The sequence below is a fragment of the Hyperolius riggenbachi genome, chromosome 1, assembly GCF_040937935.1.
Source record: "Hyperolius riggenbachi isolate aHypRig1 chromosome 1, aHypRig1.pri, whole genome shotgun sequence".
Classification (NCBI taxonomy): Eukaryota; Metazoa; Chordata; class Amphibia; order Anura; family Hyperoliidae; genus Hyperolius; species Hyperolius riggenbachi.
In genome coordinates this window covers 556,564,626-556,578,392 of record NC_090646.1, presented here as the reverse complement: position 1 = coordinate 556,578,392, position 13,767 = coordinate 556,564,626, and the positions used below count along the sequence as shown (strand labels likewise).

The window sequence follows — 13,767 nt, the reverse complement described above, 5'->3', positions numbered from 1 at the left end:
TATATTATTTTTTTTTAAATTACAATGGAACTGATATGGAAGCTGACAAATGTATTTCCTTTTAAGCCATACAGATTGTCTAGCTTTCCTGCTGATCCTCTGTCTCTAATGCTCTTAGCCATAGACCCTGAACTAGCATTCAGATCAGGTGTTTCTGAATAAAGTGGACTGGATTAGCCACATGCTTGTTTCAGGTTTGCGATTCAGACACTGCTTCAGCCAAAGTGATCAACAGGACTGCAGGGTGATTGGTTTTGTTTAAAAGGAAATAAATATGGCAGCCTTCATATCCCTCTCAGTTCAGGTGTACTATTCATTGATTTTTCATTTCTGAGCAGTCAACCCCAAGGTCTGAAACCCGAAATTGACTTTTTACATGTTTCCTGTGACTGATCTTTGCTACTAGGCTGCAAACTGGCAACACGTCTGCAAATACTTGATTGTATTGGCTTTATTTATATGGGCAGCATTACTTTAAGACATGGAAAAATATCAGACTTAAATTTGGTGACAAAACATATGTCACATGATCAGAATGCATAGATTTTAGATTTTAGTCTCCTCCCCCCTCCCCCTTCCCCCACCCAGACTCTTGTAACACATTGGCTTTCATTCCCGAAGATCTGTTCGGTAAGAAAAAAATGTATGAGTGGCAATTTGCAGCATGTGGTAAAAAAAAAATTCAAGAACATTTTCACACAATCGGTAATAGTTTGATAAATTATCAAAAAAAACTGTATGACAATTCACAAAGGCTTTTACATCATGGGTCTGGTTGGTCAGGAATGCTGATTTCCAATTCTACGGAAATTCTGATTAACGATTTTTGATTTCGTATTAGTCTTTTTTTGGTCATTTTTTGCATTCTCTGATTGGCCCAAAACTTCCAAGTTGACTCTGCATTCTCTGATTGGTCCAATGCTTCGGAGTTCTGTGATTGGGCTAAAAGTACTGAGTTGCAGTAATCGGTATTTTCCGCAGAAATCCAAATTTCCATTTCCTGATTCCCGAAGAGTCTCTTATTGGTCATTTTTTCCATTCTCTCATTGGCCAAACAGTTTTGACTCTGCATTATCTGATTGGCCCACAGCTTACGAGTTCTGTGATTGGGCTCAAATTTTTGAGTTTTGGTAATGTTGACTTTCCACAAAAATCCATTTCCAATTTTCCGAGTTCCGATTGGAAATGCAGATATTTCTTTTAAGAATCTGAATGAGTATCCCTAATCATTTGGTCTTTCATTCAGTATTTTATTGAATCACGTGTATTTCATTTTGTACTTGATGGATCATTGCAGTGCAAGGAAAATAGATGAAAGATGTGATGCAGATAGCATTTTTTTTCTTATACTGACAAGTAAAATACAAGCTGCATAAAACGAACATAAAATGTGTCAGCTTAAAGAGGAACTCCAGTGAAAATAATGTAATAAAAAAGTGTTTAATTTGTACAATAATTATGTATAAATGATTTAGTCAATGTTTGCCATTGCAAAATCTTTCCTCTCCCTCATTTTTTGTGACATTTATCACATGGTGACATTTTTACTGCTGGCAGCTGTTATTTCCCAGAATGCAACAAGGCTCCCACAGTGTGATGTCAGAACCATTGTCCTGACATCACACTGCGGGAGGGGTTTCACCACAAGATTAGCCATACAGAGCCCCCTGATGATCCGTTTGTGAAAAGGAAAAGATTTTTTCATGGGAAAGGGGGTATCAGCTACTGATTGGGATGACGTTCAATTCTTGGTTATGGTTTATCTTTAAAACCATCAATATCCTATCAACCATTTTTAATTACGTCACAATTTTATTGTGGATTTGTGTTATACAACATCAAATTAGAATAATATGTTTTTATTAACTTTCCTATTTTCCTGAATAGTTTCATTAGTTTTTATATTTTCTTTGTCCTCTGTTTCCTCCCTTCTATAACCTTACAAATTTGTTTTACCAGATGCATTGTTCTTTGTGAATTGAAACGTATCTCACAACCTCACAAGTCTGCAATTCACCTCACTAGTCACTAGTAAAATCTAAATTTTAGTTTTATCACCTGTAGTAATGCTTTGTGAATTGAGGCCATTGAGAATTGAGCAAAGCAAGTAGGTAGGAGACGCCTCCAGTGTAGAGCCTATCTAGATGATGCACCTAGAAGTGTATGGTTGGCTGAGCTTATTTTGCTGGAGACAAAATCGCCATGCTCACATCATTCAGAAAATATGTGACTGACAGCAAGTGCAAGGAGGGAGTGTTACCATATGATTGAACATTGCAAGTAAAGTTAAACCTCTGCACTCCACCATGCTATAGCTGACAATTATTACTGCACAAAAACGGGGACTAAAAGACAACTGTATTAGGGCCTGTTTCCACTGCACGCAGATTGGATGCAGAAAAACTGACTCCAATGAATATCTCTGGGCCTGTTTCCGCTAAACACATTTTTTCTGATGCAGATTTCCCCATAGGCATTCATTGGAGTCAGTTTTTCTGCATCCATTCTGCATCCAGTCTGCGTGTAGTAGAAACAGGCCCTTGTTCATACATGATGTGATTGCAAGCGTTTTTGTTGCTAGTTTGTAACATACAGGTCCAGTGACCAGATCAGAGTTTGCTTCTCCATCCCAACTTGCCAAACCCCTGCTGGAGTTTACAAACCTCTCTGAGCAAGGTACATTGCACAGTTTATATTGCCCTGTGGAGTAGGACTTACCAGACAACAGAAACATTGTCAGCGTTGCTGAGGTTATGAGTAAGTTGCAACCAAAATCCATGTTGTTATTTTACATAAAAATGTGTTATTCATAATGCTTATTTACTAACGACTCTTGCCTGTGCATATGGTTTCAAGTACAGTACCATGTGCGTGAGTTTAGGCTGTTTAAATGGTTTATCAATGCTCATTGGCAATGTAACTGATTTTTTTGTAGTATGTGTCAATGTTAGGATAGTGATTACTCCTTCTGCTGTTTTAAGTCCATTTTTGTCCACTACAAATAAAGGTTATTTGTTTTATGGGACCATAGTGGTGCTCCATTTATTTTTCTTGTATTACTCTTTTGGTATTGTAGATGGAAAATAGGTGAGGCATCTATGTTCCTGTGTATATTTGTGTTGTATACTTCACCACAGTGACAAGCAAGGTAAGGCATTCTTCCTCTCCTTCTCACTTTATTTTAAAGATACAGTTACTGCCTCTTTCATGTCATGTCTGCTGATCTCTGTAGTATTTTGAAGGGCTATTTCCTTTTAAAAACCACTGTTCAGTCTGTGAAACAATTTCAGCATTTAATTCGGAACAACTTTAACAATGTTCTCCCGGGGGCTAACCTATTTTGCAATGTGACTCCTGAGAATGTTTTATGATAATACAGTATGTAAAACATGTGTGGTGAGCTAAGATTAAATTTTTAGACAGATAAAGAACTGTTTTTCCTAATCTGTCCACTAATTTTTCCATTTTTATGTCAGTTCGGGTCTTCATATATTGACAGGACAGCTGCCTTCCTCTTCTTCTGACCATCATGCTGGCAACATGAGCTCATGCTGCCACCTTGCTTCCACAAGACCCAAGTGCTTCCCTAACTCTTTTCTCCTGTAGTTCTGCATATTGTAGACTGACATGGCAAGTTAAAGAGCTTGTGCATCTCTGAGAAGGTAAAAGAAATCAACAGCTCCACTCTGACAGTTATAATTTTAGTGCCATTAGTGTCTTACAACCTTTATGTCACAAAATATTGCCGAATGGACTTAACATAATTGTTTGTCTATAACAGTGACAGAGGATGCAAATATAAGGAATATTAACAAAAAAATATTATTTCTTTCACAGAAGTTGTCCTTAAAACATCAATTTGTTGCAGCTAAATACCCAGTGAGGGGCCACTGAGAGACTAATTTGAGGGGGTAATTTGCAAAGCCTGAAGAATGTTGGAGATCATATGTGGTCTATAACCAATATTGAATTAAAGGACACCCGAGATGAAAATAAACAAATGAAATACACAATTGTATCTATCTTCCTTCTCCTAAAAATGACTTTTAAAGATATTGCACAGTTTTGTTTTATGTTTAAATATACTTTTTAAGTTTTAACTGTTTTATTGTTTTTACTCAATGACACATTCATTAATGTATGCCAGAGTTAACATTTAGGAGCTATTGACCATTTTTTTCTCTTTTCTGCTCTCAGAAGCCATTTTCTGCTAGGAAAGTGTTTTGTAGTTGGAATTTCTTATCAGGGAGGGTCACACTGTAGTCGCTTCCTGTCAGGACTGAGGCAGCCACTTACATACCTGATATTTAACTCTTTCAGGCAGAAAAAGAAAAAAAAGGAACACGGCATAGTTATTTGTGTGCTAGGCAGTTAGGCAAGCTAGTGAACTGTACGGAAGCAAAGAGAAAGATGCTCAACTGCAGAAGTTGAGTAATATGGAGAAGCCCTGAAATGTATTGATGGAAACTGACTGCATTTTACATGACTGCGTATTATGTAATTAAGCATCAACACATTGGCAAATATAATAAGTATACGTAAAAAAAAATATAATAAATAGAAACCAGTTCATTGACAAAAATAATAAATGTAAGACATGTTCTATCTTTTAAGTTCTAAAAAGTAGTGGCCTGTAATTAATAAGTAAAGATCAATGCAGAACGTAAGAGCCTACTTATGCCTGGCTTGATATTTTTTATTGTCTCTTGTCCATTTACAAAGCTGTCCCACCTCAGCCACATCTGCTGAAAGGAGAGAACATTAGCAATAGTACTGTTGCCGACACACACATACAGTATATACAGTCAGTCTTTTTCTAAAAAAGTCAGACTGTCCTGGATTTATTTGAAAAACGTATAGCTGCAGATGTTTTCATGAGACTTTAGTGACTCAACAAACTAGTTCACTAATCTTTCTTCAGTCCTCGATTTTTTCCTGCAGCCAGTTGTGATCCTTTACCATTCAAAAAATTTACTTAAAAATTCAGATCAGGGCCCATATGCAATTAACTTTTTTTTTTTTGCGTTTTCTCCTGGGAGATATTTTTTCATCTTCTATTTAAAATAACTTTTCAGCACTTTGCAACTGAAAAAGTACCAAAAAGTAGTTAAAAACCTACTATCAAAATTATTTTGAGTATTTTTTTTGCTTGCTGGTGGCTAAAAGGGCATTTTATTGACAAATTTGAAAATATCACCTATGAGAGAATTCAGGAGAAAAAGTTAATTGCATATGGGCGCAGGAGTCACATCTGATCTTTTATGATTTCTAGTCTGGGTGGACATTAGCAAATAAAGCTCACCTTTGTGGGCGAAAATTATTATTATTTAGTATTTACACAGCGCCGACATCTTCTGCATTGCTGTACAGAGTACATTGTCTAGCCACTTCACTGTCCCTCAGAGGGGCTCACAATCTAATCCCTACCATAGTCATATGTCCACGTATGTATCATTTAGCGTATGTAGCACAGTCTTCGGCCAATTTAGTGGGAACTGGGATGCCAATTAACTTAGCTGTTTGTTTTTGGAATGTGGGAGGAAACTGGAGTGCCTGGAGGAAATCCATGCAGACACATCGAGAACACACAAACTCTGTGCAAATAGAGCCCTGGCTGGGATATGAACCAGAGACCCAGTGCTGCAAGGTGAGAGAGCTAAGCACTACGCCACCATGCTGGAAAATTTAACTTTGTGACTACTGTTTAACCACTTGAGGATCGTGGTGTTAAACCCCCTAGTGACCAGGCCATTTTTTGTTAATTGGGCCACTGCAGCTTTAGGGCCAAGCTGCAGGGCCGCACAACACAGCACACAAGTGATCCCCCCCCCCTCCCTTTTCTCCCCACCAACAGAGCTTCCTGTTAGTGGAGTCTGATCCCTCCCCCACAGTGGCTTTTTTTATAAATAAAAAATCCCTCCCTCCCCCCACCCCCCGCTAGCTAATCACTGTGATCGGCTGTCATAGGCTTCAGCCTATGACAGCGGATCACCACCGACACTCTGGAGGGGACAGACGTGTAACACGGCTGTCCCCAGTACAGCGCTGCTGCAGATCACAGCGCTGTGCAAAGAAGCCCATATGCGCCGAGACCGGCCATAATAGCCCAGAGGAGCCATAACAAAAACCGGGAACCAGGTAGCGAGACACCGCCCCTCTGATGAGGCCCCTGGAAAGCTAGGGCGAAATGGCTGTCAGGGCAGTCGCCCTGGAGAACCCCTGAGCATCGGCGCTTCCATCCAGATGCGCATCTGCCACCACAGGGTCAAGCAAGTATAGCCTGCACTGCTTAAGCCTATGCTCCCTGCATGCCACGTGCTTTGCATTCTGCTTTGCTTACTACTAACAGTTGGAGCTGCTTGAACTGTATGGTCTATGATCAGTGTAAAGTGTCACAAGTTTCTGGATGCATAGTAGTGACCTTGAAGCTACTCACTGTGTGAATACAGTGGTGACAGTTTTATCCTGAAGTGCTTGCCAGTCCAGTCTCTTCTTTATTGGCTGTTCAAAGTAATTAGACGGCAGTTTTGCTGTCTAACAGTCTCCTTAGCTGCGATCACCGATAGGAGACTGAAGGCAGAATGGAGCTCCGCCTTCCAAGCAGGAGATGTGCACGCAGCCTGCCCGCACTCTCCTGCTAGCCCCATAGAAGGCTGTTCATGCCAATCGGCGTGGAGTGGTCCTGGGACTGCCGCCGTGTTTACGCCAATGGGCGTGGAGCGGTCGGCAGCAGGTTTAAGTACACATTGCAACTTTACATACAGTCAAACTTAAATTCAGTTTTGTTTTTTTCTGTTGAATGCACACATATATCTCAAATGATGTTTCTAGTTATGAAATAATTTTAAGTTTAATGTATCTCTGCCAATGTCACCTTAAAAGAAAACTGTACATTTAAAGAATGGTAATAATCAGTAAAGCATAATGGAAAAAAATGAGAACCTGAAACTGTAGATTTACTAAGTCAATCAAGAAATCACTTTCATTGTTAACAAAAGATATACCCAATAATCACAGTTGTATACCATAAAAGATTGCTGAATAACTTTTTCACAACATGTTGTTGTCTTATTTCTAGACAGATAATAAAGCTTTCAAGCCACTAAGATACTTAAGACCCATTGTTGTACACGTGCTTATACATAGTTAAAAACAGTTTTCCAAAATAGCTTCACATACAAAAGCTATACTTCAAATACAATAGAATAGATAATCAGCCCACTTGCAGAAAAAGTTTAAGAGAATATGTAATAACATATAACAACTAGTGCATAAAAATATTGTGTTGGTTTAATACAGTATGTACTGTGTTTGTCAGGATTTGTTTATCTCTGAAAACCCCCAGTTCAGGGATTTCTAGATGGTTGTAGAACCCAGGTACTATCCAAATTTTCTTATAACCCCATAAGGAGCTCTGAAATTAGAAAGGTATTTCATGTTTATGTTTATCAATTGTAATTGTTTATTTTTTATATGTTGCATAATCATTCTCTAGATTCATGTGTTGTAATAATTTAACTTTGATTCATGAATTTAATGTTGCATTGTTTATATCATAGGTCAGACCCAATTCTGCTTTATCTAAAAGTTCAACTTAAAGGGGCACTATGGCGAAAAATTGTAACATTTAAAATATGTGCAATATAGACAAATAAGAAAATGATAAATAAAATAGTAAAATGAGCCATAAATGACATTTCTCCCATGTTGCTCTCACTTACAGTAGGTAGTAGATATCTGACAGAAGCGACAGGTTTTGGACTAGTCCATCTCTTCATAGGGGATTCTCAGCAAAGCTTTTATTCTTTACAAAGATATTCCCTAAAAATGATTTAAAAAATGCTGCTGGCCAGCTTCCCTGCTTGCTACACAGTTTTTTAGAAGTTGGACTGAGCAACTGTCATTCACTAAGGGCTTTTTGAAAACAAATAAATCCCTAAGAATCCCCCATGAAGAGATGGACTAATTCAAAACCTGTGACTTCTGTCAGATTTCTAATACCTACTATAAGTGACAGAAACATAGGAGAAAGGTAATTTATGGCTCATTTTACACTGGAAACAAATGTACTTCCTATTTGTATATGTTTGCACATATTTCAAATTTTAAAATTGTGCCCCTTTAATGCATGGTACAAATTGTTTTGGAAAGATAACTGTCAGGAACTTACCTGATGTGTCCTGCGAGGTAGCAGCTCCTCCCTCCGGTCTGTCCGATCCATGCACTTCTGGGTCTCCATGTGAGTTTGGCATCCCCAGCTTCCCTCCTAACAGCGATACACATTGCAGCCATGCAGGGGAGCACGCGTACAGGCATCAGCCATATGTTCTCAGACGCCGGAAAACTTAGTGTCAGCTGACATTCCTGGTCAGCTGACACCACGGCAGGCTTTATAAGTTTGTGTCAGCTGATCTACCTAGTCAGGTAGATCAGCTGACAATATCCTGACAATATCCTGCCTCTATCTGGCCAGCAGACGCCAGTCTTCGGTTGGACGCAATCGTGAATTGCGTCGTTTACAGGGACGCCCCGTGTAGGCACATCTCCCACACAGTCCCCTCCCTAACCACTCACCTGTCACCGCATCCTAGAAGCTGCAAAAATAAATTTAAAATCACAAACAATGGTCCACATGATTTTTGGTTTGGGGGCCCCAGTGAGTGAGAGAGACCTGGGGCCCCTGGGCTGTCATGTGGACCATTGTTTGTGATTTTAAATTTATTTTTTGCAGCTTCTAGGATGCGGTTGACAGGTGAGTGGTTAGGGAGGGGACCGTGTGGGAGATGTGCCTACATGGGGCGTTCCTGTAAACGACGCAATTCACGATTGCGTCCAACCGAAGCCTCCCACCTGAATGCTAATCTATGTAATTCCTGCTAGGTATGGTACAGCAGGCAAAGGGTGTATGACAGTGCACCTGATTGGCTGACTGGCGTCTGCTGGCCAGATAGAGGCAGGATATTGCTCTAGCTGGAAGTTAGCAATTGTGTTTGTTGCAGTTGGCATTCAGTTTAGAGGTGGTGGGGTGAGTTCCCTGGAGGTGAGAGGTCCAGGGCTTGCCCGCACTTCCCTCTAGGTGTCGCATGGTGGTTTGGGGCCCCCAGTGAGTGAGAGAGACCTGGGGCCCCTGGGCTGTCATGTGGACCATTGTTTGTGATTTTAAATTTATTTTTTGCAGCTTCTAGGATGCGGTTGACAGGTGAGTGGTTAGGGAGGGGACCGTGTGGGAGATGTGCCTACACGGGGCATCCCTGTAAACGATGCAATTCACGATTGCGTCCAACCGAAGCCTCCCACCTGAATGCTAATCTATGTAATTCCTGCTAGGTATGGTACAGCAGGCAAAGGGTGTATGACAGTGCACCTGATTGGCTGACTGGCGTCTGCTGGCCAGATAGAGGCAGGATATTGCTCTAGCTGGAAGTTAGCAATTGTGTTTGTTGCATTCTTGATTGCTGCCTGGACTGACCCTTTGCCAGATATACGACCTCGCTTGATTGGTGCCCGTATTGACCTCGGATTACCCTGACTCTGTTATTGCAGTGATGAGCGAAAATGCAAATATTCTTTTCGTCGAATTTTCGCGAAAATAAATACTATTTTCGTTTCGAAACGCAAAAATTCGCCGAATATTTTCGCATTAATTTTCGCCTAAAGTCTGTTTTTTCACATTGAATATCTAAGCCCCCTTACAAGCTAGAATCACCAAATTTGCAGGGTATATTAAGGAGATATGTGGGTACAAGAGGAAAAATAAATTTTTCAAAAACACCTTATAGTTTTTGAGAAAATCGATTTTAAAGTGTCAAAGGAAAAAAGTATACATTTAAATGCAGTAAATGACAGTTACTGTAGCAAACCTAGCAGTAGTGTAAATGTACTAATATCAAAAGAAAGGGCCAAGTGTAAGTGTCATAGGCTAAGTGCAAAGTGCCAAGTGCAAAGGGCCAAGTGCAAAGGGCCAAGTGCAAGTGCAAAGGGCCAAGGGTCAAATGAAAAGGGCCAAGTGCAAAGGGCCAAGTGCAAAGGGCCCTTGGCTCTTGGCCCTTTGCCTTTGCACTTGGCCCTTTTCATTTGACACTTGGCCCTTTGCACTTGCACTTGGCCCTTTGCACTTGGCACTTTGCCCTTGCACTTGGTCCTTTGCACTTGGCCCATTGCACTTGCACTTGGCCCTTTGCCTTTGCACTTGGCCCTTTGCACTTGCAATTGTCCTTTGCCTTTGCACTTGGCCCTTTGCCTTTGCACTTTGCCTTTGCACTTGGCCCTTTGCACTTGCAATTGTCCTTTGCCTTTGCACTTGGCCCTTTGCCTTTGCACTTTGTCCTTTGCACTTGGCCCTTTGCCTTTGCACTTGGCCCTTTGCTTTTGCACTTTGCCTTTGCACTAGGTCCTTTGCACTTGGCCCTTTGCACTTGCACTTGGCCCTTTGCACTTGGCCCTTTGCACTTGGCCCTTTGCATTTGCAATTGGCCCTTTGCACTTGGCCCTTTGCCCTTGACCCTTTGCCCTTGCACTTGGCCCTTTGCACTTGGCCCTTTGCCCTTGCACTTGGCCCTTTGCACTTGGCACTTGGCAGTTGGCCCTTTCTTTTGCTATTAGTACATTTACACTACCTCTAGGTTTGCTTAAGTAACTGTCATTTACTGCATTTAAATTTATACTTTTTTCCTTTGAAACTTTAAAATCGATTTTCTCAAAAACTATAAGGTCTTTTTGAAAAATTTTCTTTTTCCTCTTGTACCCACATATCTCTTTAATATACCCTGCAAATTTGGTGATTCTAGCTTTTAAGGGGGCTTAGATATTCAACGCGAAAAAACAGACTTTAGGCGAAAATTAATGCGGAAATACCATTGCGAAATTTCGCCTTTTGAAGCGAAAATAGTACTTATTTTCGTGAAAATTCGGCGAAATCGAAAATGGGATTTTCGATGCGAAAATGGCTTTGGCGAAAATTCGCAAGCAACACTGTGTTATTGCCTCATCCCTGACTGTGAACCTCTGATCTAGCGTGTATGACCCTGGACTGTCTCTGGATTGTGTCACTACTTCTTTTTGGCTCTGGTAGGTTATTCTTGTCTACTCTACTATCAGCTCCTATACTTTGCACCTTAAACACCTGGGTGTAACCAAAGTTGGGCAGGTGTTGTTTGTTTGTTTCCTCACCTCCCATTTTAATGGGGATGCACCACATAGGGTGAAGACGGTGGTGTTAGATTGGGGCATAGGAGCTGATTTGTGGACAAATAGTCTGTAATGGTCTGTAATGTAATGGTCTGTCAAGCATTACAATAACGTTTGAAAATTGGGCTTCTAAGAATTGTTTCATTTTTTTGAAACTTTGAAAGATCACAATACAAAATAATATAAGCTGTGTTGAGTAACACTTTTTAAAAAAACCTTATGCTATAATTGTATGTGTAGCACTGATAAGGAATAGAAGATTAGTAGCAAATAAAACAGTCTAATATTTTTATTTTCGTTTATATAGCTTTTTTATAGCATTGCATTAAATAGTTTTTAAAAACTTCGCTCCATATTTTAAGCTAGAAAACAAAGCAGAAATAATGACCTTTGAACTTTGAGCTGTCTTTCACTGTTTCTGCTGTGTTTAAGTGCTTCAGAAAACATGACTGTATAAAACCCACTGAGTTGAATAGCTCAGAGAAGTTTTTTGCTGACGTTTTTTTTAACACTTCCTGTACTGGAAAACTATTTGAGACTCTATTCTTTGCTACTAATGTTCTATTTTTTATCTGTACTACACATACAATTGAAGCACTACTTCTATAGATTACCCTACACCACAGGCAACTGTAACATTTACCTGCCAAAGATCCAAGGATGAACATCTCATGAATTTCTTCTTTATTATTTTATAAACCCACCTTTCAAACTAGTGATAATTATCAGATACCATGCCTAAAGACTTTTGTAATGTTTCAATTTTGATTAGTGCTACTCTAGGGTAGTACTCTCTTTTGCTTTCAAAATTTTAAGAGTTAGAGTTTCAGATGGGTTTTCAAAAAAGTTTTGTTTCATACTAAACACAAAAAATACATTATTAATTTGTCAAAAAAAAGTCACACATTCCTTTTCAAAAGAGAACATAGTCTTTATTCAATTAACTTCTTTCCTGAGTTTTTTTTCACAGGAAAAGTTTTCACATTTGATCCATAAAATACATTTTAAGGCCTTAGAACCGAGGAAAATGCTCAGAATAAGTTTAATGCTACTTTTGAACCTACTTTTTAGTACTTTTTCAATTAACAGGCAAAACAAAGTTAATTAAAAGGAACCTTTAGTGACATGTGACATGATGAGATGGACATGTGTATGAACAATGGCAAGCACGAAAATAAATATGCTGCAATGCTTTTGTTCATTCTCTAGCTAAAAGAGTAAATATTCATTTAAGCACCTGACAGTTTTTATCCAGTCGGGGCCCAGTCATGCTACTGATAAGGAACCACAGAAAGTAAATAAAGTACTTTGCTCTAGGAAGTCAATTTCTCTGCCAGGAGAAGATAAATAAAGAAAAGTATATGAACCCATTTAGTTTGGCACTGGCTAGCTCTTGTATTCTTTCTTTCATTTTCCTTCCCTCTAATGGTTCGGTGTGCGCAATCCAACACCGCTGTTGGTCCAGACGCCATTTGGTATCCCCATGCTTGTGTCCATGGTTTCAGTTCCACATCCAGACTCTGCCCAATATGCCCAGCCAGTGCCCAGTTAAACAGGGGAGAGCCCGTGACCAAACTCTGTGTGATTTATGAAGAAAGGAATTTGTGAGTAGAATATTTATGTAGTTCAATAAATGTATTAGTTTTAGGCTATGTGAGGCTTTTCCTTTGAGGTTTTAACTATCTGGGAACTGCAAAGGAGTTTATTTGGTATTGGAAGAGAAGTTTTAAATTGGAACTGGTGTGTGAACCCTGAAGGTAGGGGACAGCTATAGCATCCTGATGTGCAACTAGACCTGAGTGGAGGTATTACAATCTGATGAGTGTCAGCTCACAGGGTGTGCTGGTGGTGGTGGTGTTGTACCAGTGTGTCCAGTTTGGAAGCAGTTCAACCCCCAAACAACTATATTAGGAGAACTGTCACTTAATTATAGGATGCTTGCGTTGAGCTGTAACCCCATTGAACTACATAGGTTTCTGTTGCTCGTGCAGTACCTTCTAAATGTGTTGTCTTTAACTTTTAGGATCATTGATACCTCCAATGACAAAAAAGGGTTGATTTAACAAATGCTGGAAGAAACTGCAGTGCAAAAACAGTGCACAGCAAAGTTATCACAATTTACACAAGTAACAAAGTGGGCATTGTGCACATAGCGCAGCTTGCGTTATGTACACAGTGCATGCATTGTTTCCATAATTTGCATTATACTTGCAATTGTACAAGTTGTATAAATAATGCTGTATGTATAATGCGAGTTGTGCTTTGTGTGAAACACATGGTAAGTTACTTGCATACTAGAAAAATTGCTGTGCGCTGTCTGCACATGTAAGTTTTATTGGGGTTGTTTCACTTGCTTAAATTTGCTTCTCTAATAATCTAAAAGCAAAGAAAATTATAATTTAGCCAAATTCAAGTAAATAATATACACAGCATGGTGGCATAGTGGTAGCACTCTCTTGCAGCTCTGGATTCCGCTACTCTGTTTGAATCTCAGCCACGGAACTATCTGCACAGAGTTTGTATGTTCTCCCCGTGTTTGTGTGAGTTTCCTTTGGGCAATCCAGTTTCCTCCCACATCCC

General features: G+C 39.7%; 1 long non-coding RNA gene across 1 annotated transcript; it reads left to right on the top strand.

The window, feature by feature from the left end:
• The first annotated feature begins 3,074 nt into the window (after positions 1–3,074).
• LOC137557346 (uncharacterized) lies at positions 3,075–3,908 on the top strand. The gene is made up of 3 exons (XR_011029556.1): positions 3,075–3,148; positions 3,477–3,662; positions 3,838–3,908. It is a non-coding gene; the product is annotated as an uncharacterized lncRNA (long non-coding RNA).
• Positions 3,909–13,767: the final 9,859 nt, after the last annotated feature.